Raw genomic sequence first — 5174 nt, 5'->3', positions numbered from 1 at the left:
CTCCTGCTGTCGAAAAACAGTAATGACAAGTGTAGACAAAAGCATGCCTCTTCTCTTTGAACTGTGGATAAAATCACTTTAAATGCATAGCGCCATCTTTAGGGATCAGACAAAACAGAAATGTCTAGGCCTGCTAGCCTAAATTGAATACCCAGACATAGTTTGGGGAAACTGTTAATATCATTCAAAAATATGTAGTCCAGGTCAACTACTTTACCGATATATTTAGAGACTTTATAACAACTATATCCAATATGTAGGCATATTAAAAAGTATTATAATAATAGTCCATAAAACAGAATCAGGTAACGTATGTTGTGCTAGGGGCATTATAAAGTCTCATAATGATGGTTGCTTAATCACAGGTCAACAAAATACACTTGTAGGCTAATAATGCGTTTTATTAGGCACTTGTGTGATGTGTAATGTAAAGCATTGTTGTAAACCCTTAGACTGCAAAGCCTTACACGACTTATTACATGATCTTTCTCAGAAAGTGAAGCGAACTATTTTAGAGATGAATGCATAAACATGTGCAAAATACAATACAATATAAGAATGTCTGTAATAGCCTATTACAACTATTGTTTATGAACATAACATTACATTGTAATCCAACGTTTTAACAGGAGTTTATAGCAGACCTCAAAAACAAAGGATGTAATTCTCTTTCCTTGGAATGACAGACTGCCAGTCAGCCTGTGAGACTTTTAATAGCCATGCGTTTTGAAATATTGAGCTCTGGCAACAACATCATTGGCATAATTCCCTCCAGTGGTTTTAGCGTCCACCTGCTCATATGAGGAGATGCTGCCAGCCCCCATATTGTAGGCTGCCAACGCCCATGAAAAGCATAAACACAATAGGTTAGTAGTTGCATACAGTACTACAACATGTATGCTTCATCAGCTCAATCCAGGAGTGAGTCAGTGAATACATTTCAGCTTCTGCTCCTTGGTCCAGTGAGGATATTTTTTCTCAGCATCTGAATAGGAGCCAACCAACATCTGTGTGCCTTGGTCGATATGTTCCTGACTGTCCCATGCCCCCTTTGGACTGTGGCAGCGCTTGTCAACCTAGAAAAATAATAGAGATCTCCAATAGAATTGTAGCTTCAATCGATAGAATTGTAGATTCTGTAGACTCATGTTGTATTGTAGAATGTTCATCAAACACTAATGGGCGGCAGCGTAGCCTAGTGGTTAGAGCGTTGGACTAGTAACCGAAAGGATGCAAGATTGAATCCCCGAGCTGACAAGGTACAAATCTGTCGTTCTGCCCCTGAACAAGGCAGTTCACCCACTGTTCCTAGGCTGTCATTGAAAATGAGAATATGTTCTTAACTGACCTGCCTAGTTAAATAAAGGTAAAATAAAAAAACAAGTAATTCCACATTAGACATGACCTCCTGGGAAGCAGTTGCACAGCGGGTAAAAAAATGTTTGAAATTAAACAACCAGATTATAATAATGGGTGTAAAAATGACATCTCTACAACCTGCATATAATCATGATTAATTATGTAATTATGTCATTTCAACCCCTGATCCAGAGTCTCACATTCATTCTCAAAGGTTTATATTACCTGCATTAGGCCATGGGCATTTCCATTGTCAACCTAAGCAATTGACCAGTCCTGTCCCACCCCTGGACTCTCTAGAGATGATACCACCGAGGACAGCTGGATCCACTCCATACTTTTGCCTGCACTGGTGATGCGGCCCTTGTACTTGTCCACTCCGCTCTGCCATTTCAAAAATAAGAATGTTATTGCCATTCTGTGTTTGCTTTTCTATGAAATTAAATTATTAGATGAATGTATATGTGACATGGTTTAGGTCTTGCCCGGGAATAAGCCAAAAACGTGCTAATTAACTGCCAAGCCCCACCCATAATTGCAACAAGACATAACCATGTCACATATATACTAGCAGTATTGATTATTTGTGTGTACTGAATTTATACATACAGTACCAGTCAAAAGTGTGGACACACCTACTCATTCCAGGGTCTTTCTTTCTTTGGACTATTTTCCACATTGTTGAATAATAGTGAAGACACCAAAACCATGAAATTACGCATATGGAATCATGCGGTAACCAAAAAAGTGTAAAACAAATTTAAAAAAAGTTTATGTTTGAGATTCTTCAGAGTAGTCACCTTTTGCCTTGATGACAGCTTTGCACACTCTTGGCATCCTTTCAACCAGTTTCATGAGGTAGTCACCTGGAATGCATTTCAATTAACAGGTGTGTTTTGTTAAAAGTTAATTTGTGGGATTTCTTTCCTTATTAAATTAATGTGTTTGAGCCAATCAGTTGTGTTGTGACAAGGTAGCGGTGGTCTACAGAAGATGGCCCAGTTTGGTAAATCCATATTATGGCAAGAACAGCTTAAATAAGCAAAGAGAAATGACAGTCCATCATTATTTTAAGACATGAAGGTCAGTTTATGTGGAAAATATGAAGAACTTTTAAAGTTTCTTCAAGTGCAGTCGCAAAAACCATCAAGCACTATAATGAAACGGGCTCTTATGAGGACTGCCACAGGGTAGGTAGCAACACATCTGCCACACTGATCCTCAACACTGGAGCTCCCCAGGGGTGCGTGCTCAGTCCCCTCCTGTACTGCCTGTTCACCTACGACTGCATGGCCAGGCATAAGTCCAACACCATCATTAAGTTTGCAGACGACACAACAGTGGTAGGCCTGATCACCGGCAACGACGAGACAGCCTATAGGGAGGAGGTCAGAGACCTGTCCGGGTGGTGCCAGAATAACAACCTATCCCTCAACGTAACCAAGACTAAGGAGATGATTGTGGACTGTGGAAAAGGAGCACCGAGCACGTCCCCATTCTCATCGACGGGGCTGTAGTGGAGCAGGTTGAGAGCTTCAAATTCCTTGGTGTCCACATCAACAACAAACTAGAATGGTCCAAACACACCAAGACAGTTGTGAAGAGGGCACGACAAAGCCTATTCCCCCTCAGGAAACTAAAAAGATTTGTCATGGGTTCTGAGATCCTCAGGTTCTACAGCTGCAACATCGAGAGCATCCTGACCGGTTGCATCACTGCCTGATACGGCAATTGCCCGGCCTCTGACCACAAGGCATTTAAGAGGGTACGGCCCAATACATCACTGGGGCAAAGCTGTCTGCCATCCAGGACCTCAACACCAGGCGGTGTCAGAGGAAGGCCCTAAAAATTGTCAAAGGCCCCAGCCACCGCAGTCATAGACTGTTCTCTCTATTACCGCATGGCAAGCGGTACCGGAGTGCCAAGTCTAGGACAAAAAGGCTTCAACAGTTTTTACCTCCAAGCCATAAGACTTCTGAACAGGTAACCAATGGTTACCTGGACTATTTACATTGTGTGCCCCCCCAACCCCTCTTTTACGCTGCTGCTACTCTCTGTTCATAATATATGCATAGTCACTTTAACCATACCTACATGTACATTCTACCTCAATAAGCCTGACTAACCGGTGTCTGTTAATAGCCTTGCTACTCTTATTTTCAAATGTATTTTTACTGTTGTTTTATTTCTTTACTTACCTGCCTACACACACACACACACACACACACACACACACACACACACACACACACACACACACACACACACACACACACACACACACACACACACACACACACACACACACACACACACACACACATACCTTTTTTTCGCACTATTGCTTAGTAAGTAAGCATTTCACTGTAAGGTCTACACCTGTTGTATTCGGCGCACGTGACAAATAAACTTTGATTTGATTTGAAAGGAAGACCCAGAGGTACCTCTGCTGCAGAGGATACTTTCATTAGAGTTAACTGCACCTCAGATTGCAGCCCAAATAAAATTTTCACAGAGTTCAAGTAACAGACACATCTCAACATGAACTGTTCAGAGGAAACTGCGTGAATCAGGCCTTCATGGTTGAATTGCCGCAAAGAAACCACTACTAAAGGACATCAATAAGAAGATGAGACTTGCTTGGGCCAAGAAACATGAGCAATGACATTAGACCGGTGGAAATCTGACCTTTGGTCAGGTGAGTCCAAATTTGAGATTTTTGGTTCCAACCGCCGTGTCTTTGTGAGACGCAGAGTAGAAGAATATCAAATAGAAAATATACTTTTTTGTTTTATTTCATACTTTTGATGTCTTCACTAGTATTCTACAATGTATAAAATAGTAAAAATAAATAAAAACCCTTGAATGAGTAGGTGTATCCAAACTTTTAACTGGTATTGTATATATAACAGTTGTCAGAAACCACATACCACTGGAACTTTTCAGCATTTGCTGTTGCCCATGAGGCACCAGTAGTGTCAATTCTCCCAATTTGTGTAATTATCAATCAAAGCAATTTCCTGAACGAAAAATAAGTTAGACCTTGATTCAGTCAGTAGATGTCACTGTGAGCCCTAATCCATTGTGCATCGTATGTTCTCCATGGTCGATTGATTACTTCTGTCTCTCAGAGGAGGCTGTTGGCACCTTAATTGGGGAGAACTGGCTTGTGGTAATGGCCATGGTTTCCAGGTGTTTAATGCCATCCCATTTGCTCTGTTCTGGACAATTTTATGAGCAGTTCTCCTCTCAGCAGGCTCCACTGCTGTCTGTGTAAGTAAATTGTGCTTGTACACCTGCATTGCTTGCTGTTTGGGGTTTAGGCTGGGTTTCTGTACAGCACTTTGAGATATCAGCTGATGTACGAAGGGCTATATAAATAAATAAATTTGATTTGATTTGATTTAAATTGCTGCTGTGTAACTTGTTTTACATTTGTGGAAGAGAGGGAGACAGGAAACTTTACAGGGACACTTGGGTAGATAGAGAAAATTAGACAAAGGCCTGGGTCATCAAAAGAGGGAAGTAACAATGACTGGATGTATGCTTTTCTACCATTGACACCCACCCCACCTCTCTACCCTTCTATACTCCCCTTTCAACCTAGGAGTCAGTTCTGTTGTTTCTATTACAGTTTACTCTCAACATTGACAAATATCTCTTTTGCATCATTGTTTTTAATGCAGAGACATACAAACCTGTCATCTTTACAACAAATAACCTGATAAGCATATCTGGGCATATTTATTGAGAGCACAGCCTGCTTTATAAGTATCAAGTCTCTCCACACACAGAGAGAGAGAGAGAGAGAGAGA

At 41.0% G+C, this 5174-nt stretch overlaps 1 pseudogene; it reads right to left on the bottom strand.

Annotated features, from left to right (window-relative positions):
- Positions 1–394: 394 nt before the first annotated feature.
- LOC129839602 (lysozyme G-like) lies at positions 395–1776 on the bottom strand (annotated as a pseudogene).
- Positions 1777–5174: the final 3398 nt, after the last annotated feature.

This window comes from Salvelinus fontinalis, chromosome 40 (assembly GCF_029448725.1).
Source record: "Salvelinus fontinalis isolate EN_2023a chromosome 40, ASM2944872v1, whole genome shotgun sequence".
Lineage (NCBI taxonomy): Eukaryota > Metazoa > Chordata > Actinopteri > Salmoniformes > Salmonidae > Salvelinus > Salvelinus fontinalis.
This window is presented reverse-complemented; position numbering and strand designations above follow the sequence as displayed.